Source organism: Lemur catta, chromosome 1, assembly GCF_020740605.2.
Source record: "Lemur catta isolate mLemCat1 chromosome 1, mLemCat1.pri, whole genome shotgun sequence".
Taxonomy (NCBI): domain Eukaryota; kingdom Metazoa; phylum Chordata; class Mammalia; order Primates; family Lemuridae; genus Lemur; species Lemur catta.
In genome coordinates this window covers 258,857,510-258,884,230 of record NC_059128.1, presented here as the reverse complement: position 1 = coordinate 258,884,230, position 26,721 = coordinate 258,857,510, and the positions used below count along the sequence as shown (strand labels likewise).

Sequence of the window (26,721 nt, the reverse complement as noted above, 5' to 3'; positions counted from 1 at the left end):
GTGAGATATCAAGAAAGGCTACTTTGAGGAAATGATGTATAAGCTCAGGTCTGAAAGATGAGAAGATAATGAGAGAATTTCAGGCACCTGATAAGGCCCTGTGGCAGGAGAATATTCTGTGTGTGATGTGTATGAGTAACTGAAGTCCACTCTGGCTGGAGCATAACAAACAAGGGAAGGATGCATGATATGAGGTTGCAGATTATCTTTAGGCTTAGGGGGCCCCAATGTGGGATGTGGGTTTTCCATAAGCATTGGGAAGCTTCTGAAAGATTTAACCAGGGCAGTGATCTGAAAAGATTCTTTTTTTTTTTTTTTTAAATGATTGATCTCTTTACTTTCTAGAGCATAGATGGTAGAGAGAGGAAAAGTGAAAATGTGGGGATCCCCCGGAATACTGAACCACAGTTTGAACTAGAGTGGTTATTATAGAAACAGAGTCAAATAGATGCATTAGAAATATTTTCTAAGTTTGAAATGGTAGCACTGCAGATTGGATACAGGTAGGAAGATGGTGGAGGAAAGGATGACATCAAGTATACTTAGAATTTTTTGTTGAGAAACAGGGTGCACCGTAGGGCTGTTTATGAGAACACTTCAGAAGAAGAGGGAGATTTCTGAATTATCTGGAAGGGTTAGATAGAGCAACTGTGCTCTGAATCTTATGTGAAAGGACTTATAGAAACAGGAACAATTCAATTGTCTGGGGTAAGACGGAGAAGAAGAATACAGATGCAACTTTGTTGAATAGCTTTTAAGAGTTCAACAGGACATGAAACAGTAGTTACTTCTACCTTCTCACTTTAGAGGTGAGCAAACTGAGGCCCAGAAACCAAATCATCTGAGTAGCCAAAGGAATATTTTGCCCCTTAGGTGTTATCTTGTTTATTTAAATGGTTCTAATGATTTTGGTTTTTTACTTATTTCCTTGACTTTAAAATTAATCATAAATTTTATTCAAATTTTCTTTCTATTTTTCACTTTGCTTATTTTATCATAAATTCATGTAAAAACCCAATCCAAAAATTATATTGCAATTGAGATACTGAATTTTACCCTAAAGAAAATGCATAGTAAGTGAAAGTTTCCAAATGGTAAGTACATGGAAAAAAAGCTTTCATAGAGGAAAAGACAAGTCTAATTAATTGGACATTCAAAGGTATACAACATTTAAAAAATAAATATCAGTTTTGAAATAAAGTCTATTTAAATTATATGTAGCCAACATTATGGTAGGTGTATACATATCATGGAAATATTTTTAAGTAGAAATAGAATTGGAAATGTGAGTATTTTGTGAAAAAAAAATCTTTGCCTACAAGAAAAAAAAAATCTATCTTCTTGAGAAGGATTGCTTTGGCTACTTTGACAGGTGTAGGTGAAGAAGAAGTTAAATACACATCAACCTGATTAGCAAATGGGTCCTTAGAAATATCTTATCATTGAAAACAGAATTGCATTACCAACTTTTCAGGGCTTATCCTTTTCCTATGTATTTATGTAACATTGTCATATATAGAAAGATTATGAGAATTTAAAAATAACTGATAGTTAAGAAACACCACCATAGCACTTCGCTGAATACATAATAAAACATTTCCATCCTCTCTAAAAGCCTTTTAAAAATATGTACCATAATCAGTATAGCTAGAGAGGGTTCTTTCCATGTCTAAGTTTTCCTTTTTCTTGAGGTTGTGTATCCTTTTGTGATTTGGGGATGAGACTGTGCTGTTTTTGTTAGCCTCATTATTTTTTACCTGTGCTTTTCATTCCTGATCTTTATGTATTTACATGTTATATGTTGAAATGTTATTTTTTTCAAATATTTTATATGCAAATTTATGAAGTACAGCTATTATATGTAAATTAGAATAACTTGTTATTTATGCCATATGGAGTTTAAATATAATTTTACTTTATCTGGTATTGATTGTTTAGTTTCTAGTCATTGATGTTTTATACGATTTTTCCAAGTATATCCCAAAATATTTCTTCTAAATTCTACTGATTAATTCCTGTAATACTCCTGAGGGTTATTAATAAGCTAGAGCTATGAAGAGGATTCATAGAGAAAATTAGGCCCCTGATTCAGAGATTGTGTTTCCACTATGGACTACAAACATATTGAGATGATTAAAAAATAATAATAATACATGTCACAGAGGAAAAAAATAAATCTGCATTCTGGCTAGCTATGTGACCTCAGGCAAGTTACATGGTGAGTCCAGACCTCATTTTCTTCATCTCTAATAAGAAAGATTTGAAAAATGCCATATTTTAAGTATTTTAAGGCTTTTCTCCTTGTACGATTCCAGGGTGTACATTCTTGGTGGTAAATGGTAGTGTCTTTAATTTTCAGAGAATTTTATAGGAATTCCATATGAAAATATAAACTGTCAACACAAAATTCTGCTGCTCTGAGGAATACTTTTGCTTTTTTTTTTTCAATCTCTTTTGGAGGATTGAAACAGTTTCCTTAGAAGCCAACAGTTAGAGTGAGGGAGTGGTCATGTGATAGAAGCCCGTGATAAAGGAAGAACAATACAAAGGATGCTTTGGGAAAAATAGTACAGTGAGGCTAGGGAATACTTCTCTCCAACAAAAAGACCAAGGTCACAACTCTATCTCTTCAGAAACCAATCTTCCTTTCAAAATGTCCATTTCCATATCTTTCTGGCTTCACAGAAGTCCTAGTTATTGCTGGGTTTAAATTAAATGGTTTCTATATATAACCTTCCTATAGGGAAAAAGGAATATGGGGAAGGGAGAGGTGCAGGCTAAGAAGTGATTAAGAATATCTCGTAGATTTTCCTAGACTGTAAATCTTTATGTATCTCTGAGCCTAATGAGGTGATTTATTGTGCTATAATGCACAGTGAATTATACAGACACTTCTTTGTGATAATACTGCAGAATGGAACTAAATACTAAATACCAAATAGCACTCTCATGATCCTTATAGATGTTCTTATGGCATATTTATGATCTTTTTCTTATATAGCAATTCTTATTCTTAGCTTTTAGGCTATTTATGGAATCTTTTTGTCATTTTAATAATATTCCATTTGAGAAATGCAAGGTACGATTTCAAAGTAGAGAGACTCTCTTGCTTTTATACTAAATGCTTTGCCATAAAAATTCTGGAAAAAACTCTGACTTTTTAGTATTTGAATTTTTTGAGCTACTTCTTCACAACTTCTCATGAATAGTGTTTAGTATTGTCCTTATTAACCTATAGTTCACTGTGTTCTGAAAATTATTGGAAAGGCTTAAAAATTGGTCATGTAAAAATAAAGTTAATGAAATAGAAAGGAAACCACAATCAGGAAATGGAAGGTAGAAGCAAATTTATTAACCATGAGTTAGACAAAGTTTGGTCTTTGGAGTGAGGCAGCAAGAGCTTAAAAATCATGTCTGTGACTCTCTAGCTCTGTGACCTTGGGAAAGTTACTATCGATTTCTGAGTCTCAGTTGAGTAGATGATAATAATTGCAACATCATAGAATTATAAGTATTAAATAAATGACTTAACTTAGTCTGTGGGAAAGCATGTAAGATTGCTAAAGGTTAGTTACATTTTTGTTAATATTAGCAACATTATTTTCATAATTATGTTATTTTCTTTCACTGACAATGCAATTAGGGCATGACGGAACAATAAAATGGTCCTTCTCAAACTTAAATATGTGTACAAATCACTTGAAGTTTTGTCAAAATACAAATTCAGATTCAGCAGGTCCAATTTCTTTTTATTTTATTTTATTTATTTATTTTTTTTTTGAGACAGAGTCTCGTTCTGTTGCCCGGGCTAGAGTGAGTGCCATGGTGTCAGCCTAGCTCACAGCAACCTCAAACTCATGGGCTGAAGCGATCCTTCTGCCTCAGCCTCCCCAGTAGCTGGGACTACAGGCATGCACCACCATGCCTGGCTAATTTTTTCTACATATATATTTTAGTTGTCCAGATAATTTCTTTCTATTTTTAGTAGAGATGGGGTCTCGCTCTTGCTGAGGCTGGTCTCGAACTCCTGACCTCGAGCAATCCACCCACCTCGGCCTCCCAGAGTGCTAGGATTACAGGCGTGAGCCACTGCGCCCGGCCTAGCAGGTCCAATTTCTAAGGAGTTCCAGGTGATGCTGATGCTGTTGGTCCACTTACAGACCATGCTCTGTGCATTAGATGTATAGAATGTCATGTTTTCATCAGAAATGGAAGTATGTCTATATCACAAATAAGACAAAATTACAAATTTAAATACTAATCCATATGTACTCACAATATCATTTCTCCCTCCCCACTAATGGTGTAATTATGATTAAAAGTCAACAAAGAAAAATATTAAAACTGATCTTCCTATATTTATTCATTAAACAAATATTTGGTTATTACTACTGGGCTTGCTGTTGGAAATAGAAAGATGACTTTGACATAAATTCTTAAGAATCTATCTCACTAAAAGCTTACTTTTGTAGGAAGCTGAAAGATTTAAATAAATAAATAACAATGATTCAAGAGACAAACTGAGAAGTCCAATAAAAGGTCTACACAAAGTGCTAGAGGAAAATTATCCCAAAATAACAACTGCATAGAACATTAAGCTTTTTTTCCCAACCAGCACTTGGCCAAATCGTCAAAGTGAACTTGGAGCCTTCCTTATATCTTCCCTTTGGTTACTACATGCTGCTATTTTGAGAAGTTCTCAGTTTCCTTATATAATATTAGCAAACACTTAAGACAGTGCATACTCTATAAAAGGAACTATTTTGCTTGCTTTATTTACATATATAATTAATTTAACCTTCACAATGAGCTATGAAGTAAATAGCATCATTTTCCTTATTTTATAGATGAGAGAACTGAGAATCAGAGACATTAAACAATCTCAAGTTTTTAAAATATCAGCCCCTACCAGGCTTGATTACTCTTTGTGTTAGCCTGCGGTGCTTTAACAAAATGTCACATACTGGGTGATTTATAAGTAATAGAAATATATTTTTCACAGTTCTGGTGGCTAGAAGTCAGTCCCTAATCAAGACACTGACAGATTTGGTATCTGGTGAGGGCTGCTGTCTGCTCCCAAGATGGCACCTTCTTGCTTCTTCCTTCCATGGCAAAAGGGGGCAAAAAAGAACAAACACTGTCCTCACATGGCAGAAGAGATTGACAGACCAAGCCCCTCTCTGAAGCCTCTTTGATAATGGCATTAATCCCATTCATGAGAGCAGATCCCTGATGAATTAATTAGTTCTCTAGAGGCCCCATCTCTTAATACTATTGCCTTGAGATTTTTATATCTAATGTATAAATTTTGGAGGGACACATAGATTCAAATCATAGCACCTACCAAATTCTAATGACTCTGTCATGCCTGTTCTTAAAGTTTCCTCCCGCTTTGCTCTCTTATTTTCATTTTTTCCATCACAACTCACCTCTCAGTTCCATTTCTTTAAGCAATATTTATATTTTAACATGATTTTTGTGTATAGCAGACACTCAAATATGTTTCTCATATGAATTAAATAGGTAAATATATAAATGCATGTATTTATATATTTATATATAAATATTTATGTATTTATGCAGGTAAATATATAAATGCAAGTATTAGTGAATGATATAATGATCTAAAGGTTTATCTACCCTTCTGCCAAATATAGTAGCTTTTAGTAGCAATCTCTTGACATATTCAAAGGCAGTGATAAAAGTTTAGCCTGTGGGAAAAGAAGATGCAAAGCTGTGGTATGTTCTTTGACAACTCACTTTCATGGCACCGGGGCATACTCTACTTTCTCCTATATGTTGAATCAACACAATGTATTTTATTTTCTGAGATGTAAATGCATGCACCTTCTATTTTAAAAAGTATGGAAAACTTTAAGCAGTAGATTCAGTAGGCATCCTTTTCCTAAGTTATCTGCTGTCTTGTTTTCTGCTGTCTTTATTTTTTATGTTAGGTTTTAAGTCTCTGAACAATGTATAGAGTTATAAATTATGCACTTTTTCAAACCTGTTCAAAACAGGTTTCTTCATTTTCAATTTCTTACTAGATTATACTCCTATAACCCTGCTACAGGAATACCTATATGCAAGCAATATTGTGATATTTAAAAATTAAAGCCATTGTAGGAGATTATTTTGGTCATAAAAATGATCAGGTATAAGCTGACTCAGCCATTCCAGGGCCTGGCTGTCAATCCCTTGTATAATATTTTAAAGAGGTACTGGATCTGAGGTGTTGTGATGGCCCCTAGGATAGTCTTACAAACATCTTTTCCCCTTGCTCCCTCTAAGTTTCCTTTTCTTCCATAAAAGCAAATACTTGCGAGATCAACTCTAATAACATGTGGATGCATGTTATAGCTGCCAATAAAAGTTGATAAGAAATTTTACCATGGTAAACTAAAGGCAAATAGGCTTCAGGTAAATGAGCATGAACATAAGAATGGTGTGTGGTAAGCAAATCTCAGTGAAGAGTCATTCACCAAAATAAAAAAAAAATAATTACCAGAAAATCCATTAGACTCATATAAAAATTAAGATCACTTTATAGAAAGACAAAATAAAGTATGTGGAAATGTTATGCTCTGTGCAAAAGTAACACTATCCATGGTTTTGAAAGGTTTGTGGTCTTGCCTTTGAGGAAGCTAAAAGGTCGGAAACCACAAAGATGCATGTGTGCTGTCATTTGCACAGTTTCTAATTTTTCTCATTATTTCCATAATGATGTGTACTATTTCAGCAGAGAGATCCTCTTGAGAGTTGCTTTTAGTGTTTCAGGCAGGCAGCAGTTTTGCTTTCATGTTTGGCCTTGGCCAAGGAGTTCAAATATACTTTTCATTTATTTAGCAAAAATGTATCCATTTATTATTATAAGTACTAATAAATAGTTTTTTTATTACTTTCGATTACTACACTGTAAACTCCATCAGGTCAAGGACCATATCAAGTTTGAACACCATTGTACACCCCACTTGCATGGGTTTGGAAAAAAATTGACATGGGCACATATTTTTAAATAAATAAATGAATGAATGAAAATGAAATTCAACAAAATGCTTTACTTTCAACTCTGGTCCAGGGCTTTAGATTAATGTGTGAAAATCATAAAATTCATAGACAAAAACCTCTTCCCTTTAGAAGGTTCTTCTCTAGCTGAAGGAGACATATGGAGGAGGAGCTGAAGGAGACACACAAAAGTTTAAGGAAAAATAATTAGATTTTTGCAAGTATATGAAAAATGTAGTATAAAAATCTAATTTCCCTTTATTCAATACATTTTATAAAAGTTTTTTATTATTCATACATTGCTTATGGGTAGCAGAACTTCTATGTGCCCAGAACTATAAAACAATTGAGGACAAGAGCTGCAATTAAAGAACAAATAGACTATTGACATTCAAAGGACAGAAATACTTACATTGGCTAGGCAAATCAAAGAAAGATTTATGAGTACATGTACACTGAATATTGAATGATGAGTATGTTATCATTATGCCAGAATCAATAAATATTTTAGATAGGAAGAAAAAGATAATTATGTATTTCCATGTGTTCAATAGAAGTGGTAATGTTAATAAAGTAGAATGAAGTTAGTTATATCTTGCTCATAGCCTTTTATAATCATTTACAAGAAAAATTTAATGGTTGACATTATTGTAGGTGCTTTAAAATTGCTCACCTTCTTGGACACATGGAGAAATAAACCCTCCCTTGAATAATTTCTGGAGTGGAGCATAGGATGAATAATCCGGACAGATTTGCTCACAATAAATATGGCTGTACTTTTCTTTTAATTATTCCATCCACACAAATAAAAATAAATAACTCACATTATAGTATTTAATTCCATGGAGGGATTTCTTATCTTCTAAGGAAGAAATACATCATGACACATAAATAAAATCAGTCAATTAAATTAATTATTTTATTAACTGGCTATTATTTCTATAGGTTTAAGTAAATCTGACTTTTAATGCTATTTACTACCATGCTAGAAGCTTGCATGGGTAATGAATTTTTCATAGAAGGTTAGTTGAAATACATTACCATTGATTTTTTTATTTAATATTAATTGTTATTGCATATTCTTAATAAGAAACAAACATTTACTAGGCCTTATTCTGTTGCAAATAAACTATCTCCATTGTAGGATTCATAGATAAGCACATATTTAGATTCTATTTTAGAATGGGAAATTCAAATCCACATGTGGCTGGACATTGATTATGAGCATTTTGAACATTATTTACCTCTCTTACATATGACTATTTGCTGTTCTACTAAAAGTTATCACCGTGGTTAGCACTTGAACTATTATTGTTATTTGGGATGCTTGACTATTAACAAGTTTCACCGTGATTCTGAGTATTCATTAGTCCCTTGATGTGTGTTTATTGATAATTCTATTATCTTTATTGGTTTAATTACAATTTCATCTAAGATGCTGCAAGACATCATATACAGAGTAAGGATTGTGAGAACCAGAGATTTCAGTTGTTATTTAGGCTCAGAAACTTAGCATCTCTGTGACTTTGAGCAAATTACTTAGTCTCTAATTCTTACAATATAAAATAGAGGTGCTAATACTGCTTCATAGAATTGTGGTACAGATTTACTGGGAAAAAAGAAACTGTTAAACAAAAAGCCTGACGTTCAATAAGTATCAGTTGCCTTCCCTTAAGAATCTGTGTTGTCATGATTGGGAAATTGCTGGTTTGGGTTACAAATCCCTAAGTAGACTCCAAATGTGTTGAAATAACAAGCATACAAAGTCGCATGCCACTCCTTTTCGGCCCTAAAATCTAGCCAAGTTAGTATCTCTTTACAGAGAATAGTGTTAATGCAGCTATATGTTCAACCCCCTCATTTACTTTTTGGCACTTGTGAATTACTGGAGATGTTTAGGAAGAAGTGCATTATTTAAACCGAGTCGCCCAATCATGCATGTGGTCGGGAGAGTGTTAAATGCTCAAGGGGTACAGCTAGACGCCTCCTCCAGCTCATTTCTCCGGGGGTTTAGTAGGGCATATCTATAGCTCTGCTCCTGGGAAGTCCAGTCCCCGCGCGGGGCTTGTGCGCACCCACCACCCGGGCGGAGCCGGAGCCCCCTCGTTAGCACCAAGGACAGCTCGCGCCGGCGGGGGAGGAGGAGGACGGCTCTCTGCGCCGCCGCCGCGCGGAGGGAGTGCAGTAGCGGCAGGCGGAGGAGGAAGGGGAGAGAAAAGGAAGGACGACTCCCAGCCAGGGAGTGGAAGAAATCTGGGAGCAGCCAGAGCAGCAGGTCCGAGGAGCTCTCCAGCTGCGCTGCCCTCATTACTCGGGAGGAGCTGCAGAGCTTCCCAGGGCTGCTCCCCAGTCCCCCCGGGCGTCAGCTGCCGTCTAGACCGGACTCCAGGTGAGTTAAGCAGAAAGGTGTACAGACGGGTCTCAAACTAGGGACGTGGAATTGGCGAGGCCGCTCAGCTCCCCAAGCTCTGCTGCTTTGGAATATTTCCCAAAGTCACGGTGGTCTTGGTGGTGGCTGCGCAGGCTGGGGGTGGGCGGTTGCGATTCTCCCAGCCAGGGTGCAGAATTCGGACGGAATTCAGCTGTAGCAAGTGGGTCTCAGGAAATGTCCCCAAAGACACGCATTATATACACACACATATATATATATGTATGTTTATAGAGAAGCGTTTAAAAAAGAAATTTTGTTTTTTGCCCCCCCCATTTTGTCCTTCGGTCCCTAATTTTCTTTGCCTCATGCCCAATTTTCCAAACCAAATCAACAGATTTGAAAGGTGAGGAAGTAGGGAGTCTGGGCACAGAGTGGGAGAGGACAACCTTGCCCTCCAAGTGGGTGCTCCTCTCACACCCATGTACCAGAGGAGAACCCTAAGAGTAACTTGAGGTTCTTTTCCTCTTTACCCTTCATAAGCTTATTAAAGGGAACTTCAGACTCACTACAGGCTCTGAAATGTGATTTCAATTTAGCTTAAAAGCCTTGTTAATTCACTTCATCTCTCCTTCATCCTTTGTTCCAAAATTGGTACCCTTTTGGATTTCTTTAACAATACAACTTTTAAGTGGCTGTCTGACAGGGAATATATTTCTCTTTTTGAAAATTCTGTGGGAAAGTGATGAATTCACACTGAGAGGAAGGCAACTTTATTTTCAGGGAAGGACTTCAGGGAAAGGAATTTATGGAGAAAATCTGGGATTGAAATTATGGATATTTCCCACAAAACTTCCTTACTTTATTTTTTTCACATTTGCTTCGATTTTAGTGTGTGTGTGTGTGTGTGTGTGTGTGTGTGTGTGTGTGTGGCAGGGGGGTGGGCTGTGTGTATGAGAGAAACAAAATTCCTTAGATGTGTTATAAATTTTTTGGTTTAGAAGTCCCTTTCTTACTAATGGCACTAATTTATGACCATTGTGGTCATAAGAGTTTTCCAAATATTTTGCTTTTAAGTGTTTGGTATCACTATATTTTGGTTTTTAATTCGATACTTGCTGGGTGGACCTTGCTAAATACTTGTCAGTAGAATTGGTGGGTGGGCATACAATTAATTATATGGCCTACCATGTATTTTAATAGTAGTTAAGTATACAAGTTGTGAGTTTGGCAAATAAGGGTTAGATTTCTAATTTAAGGGTGAAATTTAAATATCTTTCAGATATTTACTAAATTCTTTATTAGGGTGCAGTGTCATTTTATGCTGAAGAGAACTTACAGATTGTCCAAATTGAGATACATGCATCTACAGTTTTAGCAATAAAAATATAATATTTTACTTTGTTCTTCTTTAACATCACTTTGGATTGAACAAATACTACTGGAGCATCTACTGTAAACCAGGTTCTTTCATATATCTTCCTTCTCTAATATTTTATAGAAGTTTGGGGAGAATAGCAATGTTAGTTCCATTTTGCAGGTGAAGAAATTATGACATAGAGGGATTACTCTTCCTAAGTTTCTATAATTATTATGTTATAAGATTAGGAATTATATTTTGTTATGGAACATATGGAATATAATTATGTTATAAACCATAGGGATTATGGCATAGGTCTGTGCTATTTAACTTCAAGTTTTGTTCTATTTCCAAACAACTGCACAATTGCTTTTAGTCAAAACTATTAAAATAGTTATATATGAATATACCACATGAGAAAATACCTTAAAATATACCTTTTTATTTTTTTGGTTTCTTTTTGATATGAAAGATACTTTAATATAAATTTACAGCATTATTTTCTATATTCATATGTTCCTTACCTACAAATAACTCCTAAATTCCAAAAAGCTGGTGTGTGTCCTCCTTAATAAAAGTGGATTGACAGGCAGACTCAATATTTACTTAGGATATTCTTGTGATAACCATGTCTTATAATCAAGATAGAAGACAGACCACATTTAGTTGCATTTTTAAACTACTTAGTATGAACTTGAAATTCAGATACCATTTGCTTTCAAAACAAACTGCAAGACTTCACAGTAAATAGTCTTTAAGATTCCTTGGGAACATTGGCAGGTATATTTAATATATATCTAATATAGGATTTATGAGAAAAGGGAGTTAGGAACTGAATAATTTTATTTTTTAATATGTGACCAATTCATAAAAATTTACTCATGACTACTTTCGTGACTGGAATGGGCTGATTCAAAGTAAACACAATGTAACTTTTGCGGAAGAAGAAAAACCGTAAATATTCAACATATTTATTCCTTTTCATTCTTCAATGGTAATAATTTGTTCTATATAGGCTCTTAAAGAACCCATTTGAGTTTTAAAGGAAGTTTGCGATTTTGAGGGGGATGGTGCTTTTGTGTGTGTTTGCACGTTCAACAGATAGTTTAGGGGTATGTGAAGAAAAGTTGAGCAAGAATAATAAATACCAGATAGGAAAGTTTTTGAATTCTCATATACTTTGAAACTATGTTTTTACAGTATATAAATGAAATTCATAGTTCCTTAGTTCGGGAACTAATTATATCATATTCAACTTTGCTTCTGATTGTAGGATTCCTTGTGCACTCATGGCTCAGGTATCCTGGACTGAAAATCAAGATAATTAGTCTTATGGCTCTTGGTCATCTGACCTATTCCTTTCAGGGCCTGACATTAAAAGAATGACTTAAAATAAATTTTCTAGAATCTCAAAATCTTCTCTTCTGTCAGATCCTACAAAATACTTCAAGCAGGGTGTGTATGATGCTCACCATCATTTCAACATTTCTGAGAATCCTCCTGAGACTGCTAAACAAAGCCTCATTTCTTTTCCTTTGTAATTCTTTCAGATAGAGAGTTAGCTGAAGAAGGAAGGAGAGAAAAAGATAAGAAGAAGATATTTATTATTTTATCCCTCAGGATGGAACAGAGCCCATTGTACATCTTTATTTAGAAATATTTATCTATAAACATTCCTGGGTAAGAGAGGTTTGCATATACACTGAAGTAAAATACTTAGTCAACTTCTGTGGTCTCTATGTCATGTATCGAGTTGGAAATAAGAAGAGCAAGTGGGCATCACTTCTGTTGCAGAACTGTGGGAGACAGTAAAGAATATGCACTAGGGTTCCCCCAACTGGGGAGCAAGAAAGCTGGGCAGTTCCCTCCATAAATTTTCATCATGGACTCAGGCTGGCTCCAGGGACCAGTGGCATTAATGTTCTAGAATTTCTGTTCAAGCCAGTGAACAGGCTGAGACAGCTCTGTTTGCCCAAGAAAGCCTTTGGACAAAAATCACTGCTCATCCTTGGACACCATCTTACTTGCATGCATGAGAATAGTAAGTGCTAAGGAGATGTGGGTGGCTCAGTGACAACTCCTGCTAAAGAAGTATCATAAGCATTCATTGAAGAAAGCAAGTTCTTTCATTCACATATGTTATGCCCATTAGGTCATGCTTTCTTGGATAAAAGTTTGTAGAAGCTATAAATTAATTTTTGAACTTTTCTTTCTAAAAGTTAATTGATAATATATTTGCCCTAGTTCTGCCTTTTGTTAACTACGTGGAATTGATCAAGATCCATTTCTGTAGACTTGTTTCTTTATTTATAAACTGGGAATAAATTGCCGGCTATGAAGAGTGGTTTTCAGTACATTAAAAAGATTTGATATTCATTTTTATAAGAAAATTAGTACATGGCAGACATTTGATAAGTATTTTTCTTGCCCTCCCATGTATTACTGTGGAGATATTTTACATATGACTTCCAAGTTTTGATTTTTCTCCTTAAATTCAATGTCAATCTTGCACAAAACATTCCCATCCCCTGTTCTCATGTCCTGTAACCATTAGACTTTAGAAAAGTAGAATGAGTTTTTTATAACCTTTACTGTGCTTAGGCATATGGAGAGAAGCATGCTGGGTCATGGGACAAGTTTTGATCAGGAAAGGGAAATATTTATGCCACAAAGCACTTACTCCTCCCCACTCTTAACAGTTTTGTACTGTCATTCTGTCAGCACTAAGTGAGATTATTCTATTTAAATAGTTTTCTATTGGTGGTAGCATAATTCATGTCTAGACTTGATCTAATTAACATGAATATAATGGGGAATGGGGCAATGCTTAATTTTTAATGAAAGAAAAAAACAGACACGGTTTTAAAAAATATTCTTTGAATGTCTTTAAAATTAATTTTGATTCTGTTGGTCAAAGATATAATCACAAACTCATTGCTAGTAGAATTCTTGAAAAATAATGTTTGAATCTTCTAGATATTGTCCTAAGTCTGTCTTAATAGGATTTAATTTCAGATATAACTTTTCTTTTCAATAAGGAAGATTCTTCCATGAAGATATTGGCTCCATCGGATATGTGTTTGCTTAAGGCCAGCTGCATGGGATTATGGGAAAAGTGAAATAGAAAAAATTTCATCTTTAAATTATGCATACTGGTGTATTCATATCGATTGCATGGTAATGATAATGACAGCAATAATGTGGCTCAAGTAGTTAACAAGTAACATAATATAGTTACCTATATTGTCTTGGCAATTGAATTTAACACTTCATCTTCTTTCTGGGATTTCTTACCTTTGTCATGATTGCATTTTATTTCTTTTGGTTATTGTAATAGTGGATTAGCTTTGTACTGCAGCTGTAACAAATTACCACACATTTAATGGCTTAAAAGAATATAGGTTGATTTTCTTACAGTTTTAAAGGTTAGAAGTCCAACATCATTTGCACTGTGCTAAATCAAAGCGTCTGCAAGGTTGGTTCCTTCTGGAGGTGCCAAAGGAAGAATCCATTTTCTTGCCTTTTTCTGCTTCTAGCGGTACCTGTATTCATTAGCTTTTGATCCATTCCTCTATTTTCAAGGTGCATTCATTTCCTTTCTGTTTCTGTTTCTACATTGCCTCTTCTACTAACATTGAATCCTCCTCTGTCTGTCATTTAAGGATTCTTGTGATTTCACTGGGTTCACCTGGATGATACAGGATACTCACTTGGTCTCGGGATCCTTAACTTAATCATATCTGCAAAGTCCCTTTGACTATGTAAGGCAATACATTCTCAGGGACCAGTGATTAAGACAAGAACATCTTTAGGGGCCATTATTCAGCCTACCACAAATGGTGATATTTTTGTACATTGAGACTCCTGAAATAAATGGGCTTGCTTCCTCATGAAAAAAAAAAATGTATCTGTGGGGGATAACAATTTGTTTTAGATCCACTGGAAGGTATTGATGGAGAAGTTTCCACTTGACTGACAACAGATGCTGATAAATTAAATATCCTTTAATTTATTATATCTAGTTTTCTTAACATAAATAAAATTGCTTGTACTGCTGGATCAAAAAATTATTAATAATTAAATCTATTATTTATCAAGGCCAAAACCTGGATTACTTAGGTTTAAATTAACACAGAATAGTAGTATCTTTGATAGTTTTTATTTATGAAGCTTAGCTCTTATTTATAATGCCTAACCCATATAAGAAACCACAGAAACATTGGTCTCTTTTTAAACTTTGCCTGACATAATTTTCACGAAAATGTCAGACAGTAGATCCATAATAATCAGTGCACTTCACAGATGTACACTGTGAATATTTTATCTCATGAGTTATATCTACTAATCATAGACTTACAGAACAAATTTAACAACGGTCATGTCAGCTTTTCAAATATTTCTATACCCCAAAGAGGACCATTGTATAAGATAGATTCATTTTCCCCCACATGCTATTGTTGCCAAAGAGAACTTGAAATGCCCTGTTCAAATTAATCTAATGCAAATGAATTCTTTCTGCCTCACAAGTAGTTTGTCCTTCATTTTTCTTAAAATTATACTGTAAATGGAGGTGACATGCTTTACTGGTTGTTGCGCAAGGAGCACTGTCCTTCCTAAAAGCTCCCTCATTTGTCAAAAAGGAAGCCATTAAGAGTAAAGTAAATTAGCTTATCTGATTACAATATTACTATTGACCTTAAAACAATAAATTTTGTGATCAGTACCATTGTTGAATAGTGTTTGCAGTTGTAGAAATTCCAGAAGAAACTCTTGTTGAAATACAAAGCTGCTATAATCACACACACACACACACACACACACACACACACACACATACACTCACCCAAAATCCATGTTTTCCTTTTACCTTATAACAGCAATATGGTATGTAGTTTTGCCTTATTACTCTCTCCTCACTTTCCAGAAACTCTTATTCATGCACTATAAGTTTTTAAGTGGTTTTAATTTTCTTTAATTTTTTAATATTTAATAATATTAAAGAAAGTTTAATTTCTTCTGAAGATCAAGCTAAAAATAAAGAGAGTTTGGTATAACATGTAATTAAACAAGGAAGATAATATATTGTCATTTTTGATATGGGGCAAAATTCCCTTTGCACATAAATGCAAACATTTAGTGAAGAGAGGTGAAATTGGAGGTGCAATTATATTCAGAGATTTTATGTTAAAGAACTATGCTGATTTTTATGCAACTCAATGAGAAAGACTAATATACATGCATGTTTTAGTGCCCAGGTACAGAGATTTAGTAGTTGTACAAGAAATAGTCTCTTTCTGCTATTGAGGAACCATGTCCTCCTCCACTCATGCTATGCCTCAGAGCAAGCACTTCAACTGAACTTTCAGCAACCATAAGTAAGAAGGATGGCATGGTAGGCTGCCTGTACATATGGCTGTCCTTAGGAGGCCAACTGTTACTTTTGCCCACCCACATCACTGAGGACATACGGTGTTACTTTGTGGAAACAAGTGTGTGTGAACATGCCTTGGTGTGGGTATTAGACTGCTGGTTGTCTTTCTCTTGTTGCTCATGCAACCAACTGTCTCTTCATAGAAAGCTAAGTGCCAATTCACAGCACTAGAGTTGAGGGTGGTAAATGATGTTGATGTTGTTATTAACTGACTTTTTCCTCTCTAGTTTGATCACAAGACCTAACGGATGTTTGCTTATAGAAGATGTTTGTATATAGAACATGTAAAGCTTATAGAAGGAAATGATGGCTTTCCAAAAATAACATTCAAGTCTTTTTCAATCACAAACTAACTCATTAAAAAATACAACGATTATGTAGAACTAGAGCAGGAGAGGGTTCAGAAATGTTATTGAGCTCATTTATTGTCAAATAATAAATTAAGGAAGTTTAATATGAATCTGTTGTTCTGATTATGTGGAAAAATTAATGAGAAAATATGAGGAGATAATGCGGGAATGAAGCGAGTCATCTAATCCGGTATAATTTCATAGACTTCACAGTATTCTAAAACAATTTTTTAAAATTTTTTTCAGTATTGCAAATTCAGAATTTTCAACATGAATGAGGCTTTTTAATTCTTGCAACAAGTGTGTACTTTTTAATGGTGGCTCTAGAACTACATAGACAGGGTTTTGGGCTGCATTCTGATTGGAAGGCAAAGCTAGAGGGCTGGTACTGAGATAGATCTTGCACAGGACTTGATTTGGATAATGTACATCGATGATCTAAAGAGAAAGGTGGGTGGTACTGCTGAAGATTATGGGGAAGATAATGACACTGCAAGATACCATGCATTGCCATCACTGGCAATTTGTGCATTCATGTTTGTGGTAGATTTTTTGTATAATTATGCAGCAATTTCACACACTATATACTAGGCACATCTGAAAATTGTTCAATAAGACCATATTCACTAAATATTAGGTAAGTAAAATCAGTACGTAGACATGATAAGTTTTCAAAATGTTTTTTGACTGTCACTTCTTATACAAAGTCTCATTTCAGTTTCAGTATCATGACTCAACAATTAATCACCATGGAAGCAGTACATGAAATATTTGGCAATATAGGTATCAAAGATTTGTGGTAATAGTGATTGAAGCAGAGAATACAGTGTCATTATCGTCATTCGCTGGCCTTTGGAAGTTTAGTTTTCATCTTGCTCTAGAACTGACAACTTTAGATTATCTGATACATCAAAAATATATGTTCTTAGAACTCATTTATTTTATTTTTTGGATTTTTCTCTATTAGTTACTGTGGTGAGATATCAAATTATCAATCCATTTCTCTAATGGGGCGACTCAGATGGTAGCCAGTGGCATGAAAATAAACAAGCTTACCACCAAGAAATACATTATATTGCTTTTATTCACAGAAAAAAAGTATCGGTAATTATATTAAGAGATTTTATGTTAAATTTTTTGTTATGTGTGTTTATATGTTTACAACTGACCTTTCCTTGGCAACTGTGTTTGCACAAACACATATATTCATACAAAAGCAATCTTAGAGATCTTAGGAAAAGATGAATTTTTTAAGGTGACTGTTTAAACTATATGTAATGTATAGCAAAAAATAGTCACAAAGTAGCAAGGTAAGGAGTCATAAAAATGAGGATAAAAGATGAGATAATGGGTAAAAACACCTCTAAGTGAATAATTGATTTTTATTTAAATTCTCTTTAGTTTTTAGCAGAGGTATAAATGAAATTATTATGCAAAGCACTCCTATTTGTTGTCTATGTATGTACATATGTGTGTTACAAATACAAAAAAGATGGAATATTACTTAACATATATATTCACACTCATCTGAAAATATATATACATCATGAAAATGAGTGCATGTGAGATATACACGTATTGTGTACTTTCATTTTTATGTCTATTACTTTTCTCACTTTATCAACAGCAAACTAAAGAAAATAAATAGTAATTCTTTTAAGACTAGTTAATTGCAGTAGTGAGAAGGGGGAAAGAGTAGAATAAGGAGTTCGATCTGTAACTGACTGTGAACAATCAATTGAGATAATTCACTACCTTCAGGCCAGCCAGGTGCAATTTTTATGGCAATTTGATCTTCCATATCCTGCGTCTTCAAGTATCAGTCATAGTTTTCTATTGTTATCTTCATTGTAAGTTTGTCTCTGCAAAGGGTGTGTATGTGTAAAACTGTGTGAATACTTCATCCTTGACAGAGAAAAGCCAGTCAGAATTATCCAGAATGTGATAGCACCACTGCCACAGATAATCATGTATCTAGCTGACTAATCAGTATACAGATGTTTTTGACCACCTACTCAGTACATGGCACAATGTTAAATAGTAGAAACATAATCATAAATAAAACTCAGTCCCTACCCTCAAAGGGTAGTGTGTAGAACAGACTGGTCAAGTTGGAATACATTTCAGAATGAGAAATTGAAGTTTCTGCGTGGTTTCTACTTCAGGAAGACCATGTTATACAACTCATACACTTAGCCCATAAGGCAACAATTCCTCCAACTACCCTTTTAGAGGGGTAGTGGTGGGGATGTAGAGATGGCTGTCATGCTTGAATTTACATAATGCTATAATTAAATAATTTTATAATTTCATAATCTCAATAAACTTAAAATCTTATGTTTGATAAAGGCAGTCTTTCAAATCAGTGAGTAAATGATAAATGATTCATAAACTGGTGTTCACATAATTGGCTATAGGTGTTTTATAGTCACAAAAATTATAATGCATCATTCACAAATATTAATTCCAGAGTAGATATCAAATAAACTCCTCAAAATATAAAGAATAAAACCATATAAAATATCATTTGCAATATTAGGGTAACTTTTCTAAGCATATCCCCAAACAATGAGAGAAACAATTTAGAAAAAAATTTATGGATTAGATTTTGTTAAAATATAAAACTGTCATATTTCAAAAGATATCATGAGTATGTATAAAAAGCAAAGTTCAAATAATGAAAAAGTATTTGAAATTCATTTAACATATTTGACACATGAATAGTTCCAACAAATCAATAAGAAAAGATTAGTAGTCCAATAAAAATAAGGACAAAGTGCATTGGCAGGAAACATTAACAAACTCACGAACAATAAATGTATTAGAATCTCTGTTGTTAAACAAAATGCAAAAAACAGCACAGAAAATTATTGATATGGAGATAACATTTTAATAAAACTATAGTATTATTCATATTACAAATAAATACATATATCCATAAAACCCATTATTTTCTCTCATGATAATAATTTTCTCTGAAAATTAGATTATGAGTATATTGTCACTTATGAGTCTATTTTAGAAAATTTTAAATAATTAAGATGCATATTTTTAATAAATAGCCACATTGGGGTAAAATAGACTTTTCATAACTTTTACTATATTTCTAATATAGTAGATGGCAGGAGAATAATGACAAATGCATGTTTATATCTGGGTATTCTGTTTTTCATTAGTTCTTTTAAGCTTTTGCATTTTCAAAAATACGTTCAAACCTCAGAGCATGCCCTGTGCTGATGAAAGCAGCCTTTGAAGTATATAGGGCAGGGGATTAGATGCCTTACCAAAAAGTATATTTCAAGAATAATTTTTCTAGTAGTTCCTGCTCTGAACTTAACTGATAATTTTTTTTAAACAAAGCTTTTTGATGTACCTTTTTATTGGGAAGAGCTTTTATTTCCTTAAGTGTTTTGTTGCCTAAGTGTGATGAGTATCCGGCAGTGGAAGTTAGTGGAACAGATGCTTATTGTGATATATGAGATGAACTTGCTTCCCTAAGCACACATAGGCAAGAAATGCATCTGGCTTCTGTACATAAAAGTCAATTATGTTCCCAAATGTGTTTGTGTACAATACACTGATTTTTAGGGGCAGACACCCTACATTTCTCTCAAAACTCAGCTTTGCTTAATTACAAAGTTCAAATTATGCTAGAATTTGGAAGATACTAAATTCCACACCAGAGACAGAGACTGAGCAAGTGATGTTACCATGATCTCCTAAGCTGGTATGTCCCGCAGAGAAGCAACGTACATGGGGAAAAAGAATTGCATCCATAAAACAAGGCCATGTTTGTAAAGCAGAGTGTAATTAAGTGTGCCAGCATGTGGAATACATACCAAATGAAACCCAGTTCAGAGGAGGAAAATAAGAGGAGGTTGAGGAAAATAAACAAATGAAGGGAAGCTTTAAAAAATAAGACTTAATGTAAACAGTGATGAGAGTAAAGACCATTTCTAAGCATGGGGAAAACAGCAGCTAGATTGTCAGGGGGGAGTTTGGTACATGTGTGCATTGGTGGGAGTATGATGCGCAGAAATCAGCTTCTTAAGTAATAGCAACTATAGTTCCTTTTCTATTGTCCATATATCCTTGAATATTCCTTTTTTATTTGAAAAAGACCATCTACTTGTGGGTGGTGAGTTAGCGCGGAGGACCTGAGATTTTTCTGGAACATATTAATCAATAGTCTAGTAGCTAACCCTTTTAAAAATAGTTTTTGATAGAAATCTTTATAATGTATTATTTCATTGCCATGGGTAGCAGTGCATCATAAATAATTTTACCTTTTTTTCAATTACTTAGTGGCTAGGTAAGGTAGAATAATGACCCTTCATAGATGTCCACATCCTTATCCTTAGAACTTGTGAATGGGAGAGTTAAGGTTGCAGGTAGAATTAAGGTTGCTAATCACCTGACCTGAAGATTATACTGAATTGTCTGGGTAGACACACTGTAATCACAAGAAGCTTATAAGAGGGAGGCAAAAAGGTCAGGGTTAGTAGAAGGGGATAAGATGGCTGCAGCAGAGGTTGAAGTGATGTGCTTTGTTGACGGTGACAGGGGCCAGGAGTCATGGAATACATACATGTGATCTCTAGAAGCTGGTAAAGGCAAGAAAGAAAAAAAAAAAAAAAGAATTCTCTCCTGGTGCCTCCAGAAAAAGCAGAGACCTGATGATAATTTGATTTTAGCCCTGTAAGACCCATTTTGGACTTCTGACCTCCTGAACTATGAGAAAATAGATGTGTCTTGAGCCACTGAGGTTGTGTTGATTTATGATAGCAATAGTAAGAAACTAACGCACTTATATAGTGTTTTTTATTCCTGTATGTGATATATAGAATCAAATTGGATATTCCAGGAAACAATTGGAAATTGATTTTCTTAAGAAAGTCCTTCATATCAGAATAATGAGAAACTTGGAGTAATTGTCCTGTTTTATGAAAGATCACTATGCAACAGTATGATGGTTAAAAAAGTGGGTGTCTTCTGAGGACTAAAAATGTCATAAAAGTTTCCTCTGCTTATGTGAGGCTTGGATGGTGCTCAAAGGTTATGTCAGATAACCTCATAATCTCTCTGGACTATAAAGTAAATAGTAATTTTAGCTTGAAAGTGCTATAATTTGGAATCATTTGGTCCAATACTTCAACGAGAGTTGAGGTTTTGAGAATAGCTCAAGTTATTTGAATTGAAGACCAGAATATGGGTCGACAGGATACCCATTTATAATTCAATTTTCTACTGTCCATTCTACTCATACATTTACCAGACATTTAAGCGTAGGACATCATGTTAAGTAATTGCAAACATAGTCTAGAGGTGGAAACAGATGAAAAGTGCTGCAAAAATAATAAAGTGCTGAGAAGGAGCAGAGTTGAAAAGTCAGGGACAGCTGATGGTTTTCCAGAGCCACAGGACTAAAATCAAATAATATTATGAAAGGTTGAAATCACTCAAGATCTCTAACTTGATAATAGGTCAAAAAACTAAATTAGTTGTATTTTTTAAAAACTTCAAAATTTAAAACTTTTCAAAAAATTTTCCTTCTGAAAAAAAGTGTTAAATGTAATGAATCTTTGAGTTAGATTTTCCTTTATCATCTGTAAAATGCTTATGGAAAAACAGAAAACAAGTCTGAAAAATATGATGATCCTTAAGTCTACGAAGGGTATGATGTTCGTCCAGAAACTAGAGGCTTTGCTATGAAGCCTCTGTGCAAAACAAAAAAAAAAAGAAGTTTTCCTTTGTAAGAAATAAAATTCTAAAAATTTATCCCTGCAACATGGAAAGAATATGGTTGAAATTATTAACACAACTTTATAAAAAATGTTAAAGATTTTTTGTGGGATTAAAAAAGCCTTTAAAGTTAAGAAATATAACATGGAGAATTGCATTACATTAAAATATAATGTTCAATTTCACAAACTATTGTAAAAGGAACAGTTAGGTTAAGAAATAGTGTTGCCACTTCCTCAGAAACCCCACCATGCCTCTTCCCATTAATACCATCACATTCACAAATTGAACTTATTTGGGGGGAATTTAACTCCCTCTAGAAGGTTTTATAAAAAAAAAATTAGCTAATTTCCCGAGTCTTCTTTCTTTATTAGCCTTCTTCTAAATAATTATGTTAAATCAAATTCACATACTCCAGTACATTTTCACTAAAAATCATATCTTCTAGATTTGACCTGTGTAAAGTTCTTAAGATGTTTGTAAGGAACAGCTATTTCAGAGATTATGGTATCTGATTTATCTAATTAAGTCCTGGCAGCATATTGAATTGTATAAAAGTAACAGTAATAAATCAAATATCATGATTTGAAATGTCTCCATCAAACATTTTAAAATGATTTTCAAGTTGACTAATTTGAGTCATTACACTTGGTCCTAATAGTAGAAAGATTTTAAATGAAGCTCAGTTGAACTTGGCAGATATTATACACCAACTTTTAATAGTCATAACAATTCCTGTGCCTCATTTAGAAAATAATTATTTCCAGAATCCCAGTGCTTTGACCATAAATGCATTTATTATTCTCTAATACTTTTATTGGAAAATTAGCCTAATTTCTCATTTGGGAACACTCTGTCAGATAGGATTCTAATATTTGAGTGTAAATAAAATTTCAGGGCATTGAAAGCAGCTGGAAGATAAACGAAAGGGTGACCATCCTCTCTCTCCTTTCTGCATCAACGACCTCTTCAACTCGTGACCTAAAAAGTGTTATAACCGTATGGTGAAAACTGGAACTGCATGGATGTAGCTTACTTGTTAAAATAATGAATCATATAGAAATTGATTTATTTCAATTATATTTAAGAGAATCCATTTTTATTTCTTTGCATTTCTGGAGATTAGAAAAGAAGTTAGGGGTCTTGCAGAATAGTGAAGTCTAGAAAAAGTTCCATGTTGTTAAATTCAGTTTAGCAGGATAAGTTTACTAAAATCAACACAAATGGAATATGTAGGGGCAATCTGGCCCCTTCAGTTTACCACTGAAGAGAATTAATCTTAGAGAGGTTAAGTAATTATTACAAGGTCATTTTCCTAATTGATAACTAAACCAACCAATGTCTAGATTTCTTAACTTTAAGACTATTGCTCAGTAAACTATATCTTCCATGGTAGAGTCATGGGTAATCACAAGCTTAACACAAGAAGGTAGCACAAAATGTATGCTGCTCATAGACTGCAGAGCAAAATAAAGCACTTTTTAATCCTTTTCCCTTTTCCAAATCCACATATAAAAGGTTTCTTGTGGAATTTCCCTAGTGCCAACATGGCTACATATGGCAGAGAGATTGAATACTCAGACTTCTAACGAGAAACACTTAGAATTATTAAAAACAAGGGACATTCTATATTGATTTAGCACATTCTCGTTTTTTCACTTTTTCACTTATAGCTTACCCTAAAGTAAAATGTAATATATTTATCTGTCTTGTTTGGAGTCTGTAGTTAGAAAAAGACAGTGTGATGACTGAAGATACGCATACAGACACATGTGTGTGTCTGTGTGTGTGTATATGTGTATTATAAACTTTCTTTAATTTCATAGTTTTTTTCCTTTCTTTTAAAATTAGCTCTATCTAGAGAGAAACAGCGATTCAAAGATGCAAGCTATTTTTGTAAAAAGCAACTACACACCTATCTGTAGTGCAGACACTATGTCTGCCTAGTTCTTTCTAAACTGATCTTTCATTTTAACAAGTGTCTACTTTATCTTCACAAATTTAATTTCAATCAGCGAACTCTTATCCAGATTCTATATCTTGGCCAGGCAATCAAGAATTAAGCCTCACAGATAGGTTATTTCTACTTCCTTTAAAAGCATCTACCGGCCCAGTATTACTATTTGTTGCCTTGCCAGTGGTGTCGTGATGACTCAGCCGGGTGAGCTTCCAGAGTTGGGCTCTTTTTCTTTTTTCTTTTCCTCAGGCTAACTTCTTTTCTAAAAAGACATGTTTCCGGTCGGGCGCGGTGGCTCACTCCTGTAATCCTAGCCCTCTGGGAGGCCGAGGCGGGTGGATCGCTCGAGGTCAGGAGTTCAAGACCAGCCTGAGCGAGACCCCGTCTCTACTAAAAATAGATAGAAATTATCTGGCCAACTAAAATATATATAGAAAAAATTAGCCAGGCATGGTGGCGCATGCCTGTAATCCCAGCTACTCGGGAGGCTGAGGCAGTAGGATCGCTTAAAGCCCAGGAGTTTGAGGTTGCTGTGAGCTAGGCTGATGCCACGGCACTCACTCTAGCCTGGGCAACAGAGTGAGACTCTGTCTCAAAAAAAAAAAAAAAAAAGACATGTTTCCAATTCCCAAAAATCTCCAAGCTTGAAGATTATGAAATGATTTTTTTACTTTCCACGTAGCTTCAAAAATGAGACCTGCAGCTGGATAAGACATGCGTGCACATCTGTGTGTGTGTGTGTGTGTGTGTGTGTGTGTGTGTGTTTGTGTGTTTTAATGGACTTAAACTGTTCATTGAATAAGATGAAGCAAATTTCATAGTACAAGGAGAAGTTTAGAAGACCAAGGAATCATTTTATTTGAGAAATTTTGAAGGGAGATGCTATGCTATTGAAATTTTTCTATAACTTTGTGTTAAATGTTAAAAAAAATACAGTACTAAGTGAGCTACAGGAAAGTGACTGTTGCTAAGTTCTACACTGCCTTTTTAATTATTAATATATTAAAATAAACTTGGTTGACACCAAGGGACAAATTCTTCTCTAGCCTTCATAAATTTAGAATTGTCTTTTTCTCACCCTCCAAATACTTATGGCCAGAAGATGAGGTGGTTTTTCTTGCCCCGTATTCAACTTTCAGACTACTAATCTCTCTTCCTCTTGCAATTTATATTGTTTGTTTGAAACTTAAATCTTTTGGGAAAGTGGACATGGGCACTTTGTGGTGGTGATATCAACAGATTTCCTGATCACTTTTGTCATTTAAGCTTTAGAACCTTGCTCAAAATATTTTTCAGCCAAGTTTTGTCAGCATTTCAGTCACGTCAACATCTACATGGAAGGACAATCAAAATCCATTTTTTGACATCTTTATATCCTTTACTTTTTTAGTTTCCTCTACTCTTGTTACCCCTTTCCATTTTTTTGACATCTTTATATCTATTGCTTTTTTTCTTTCCTACAATATAGTCACCCCTCTTGTGATCAATTCTGAAACATTTTCTGTACTAGTAAATGTACTGCCAAGATCTCAATGCAAACATCTCACCTTGTGGACGTTGTTTCTCTCCTAGCTTTTTCACTCAAATATCCTCATTTCTACAATTCTGCATCCTGTATTGAGACCTCCCTAGGCCACGGCTACTGCTGCTCTGTCATAATCCGTCAGTACCCTCCTGTTTTCATTCTCACATTTTCTACTTCAGATGCCATAGTTCATCTTTAGCACCCCCTTGCAAATACCCCAAGCTTCATTTTCCCACCGTTAATAGGAAAATTTATTTGTTTCTGTTCCTCTACCCAACCTTATTTTGAATTTTTTTTTTTTTTTTTTTGTGGGACAGGATTTCACTGTGTTGCCTTGCCTACAGTGCAGTGGCATCCTCATAGCTCACTGCAATCTCAAACTCATGGGTTCAAGCAATCCTCGTGTCTTATTCCCAAGTAGCTGGTACTACATGTATGCACCACAAAGCCTGTCTAATTTTTCTATTTTTTGTAGAGACAGGTCTCACTCCTGCTCAGGCTGGTTTCAAACTCCTGGCCTCAAGCGATCCTCCTGCCTCAGCCTCCCAAAACACTGAGATTATAACCCTGAGCCATCACACCCAGCCTCAACCTTTAAATTTTGATGTTCCTATGGGTTTCATCCTAATTACTTTTATTTTCTCTCTCTACACATTCTCTCTAATCTCAAAACACCATTTCAATAATAAATCACTAATAATTTCCAGTCTTACAGTCTGGTCAAAACTTTTCTTCTGTGTGTCATGACTGACTTGACAACAACACTAGGATCATTCACAGACAGTGTGTTCCGGTTTCTCGCACCTTAGTAAATAGCACGACCAACCATTCAGATAACTAAGCTGGAAGCTTATGGGTCATTTTTGTGACCCATAAATATAAAAATATTTTTATTCCAAATATATTTATAATTTTTCACTTATTTTGATTTCCAATGTCCCCAGTCTAGCCAGATCCACATCTTTTCTTACCTGTTATTTTCC

The 26,721-nt window shown here is 34.5% G+C and overlaps 1 long non-coding RNA gene across 4 annotated transcripts in view; it reads left to right on the top strand.

The window, feature by feature from the left end:
* LOC123630636 overlaps positions 1–26,721 on the top strand; it is a 210,476-nt gene that overhangs the window by 65,264 nt on the left and 118,491 nt on the right. Inside the window, exon 1 of one of the 4 annotated variants that reach the window (XR_006732717.1) lies at positions 9,014–9,394. The exons of the other annotated variants lie outside the window; for them this stretch is intronic. This is a non-coding gene — a long non-coding RNA (uncharacterized LOC123630636). Of the gene's footprint in view, positions 1–9,013; positions 9,395–26,721 lie in introns of those variants that run through there. 4 annotated transcript variants of the gene reach the window in all.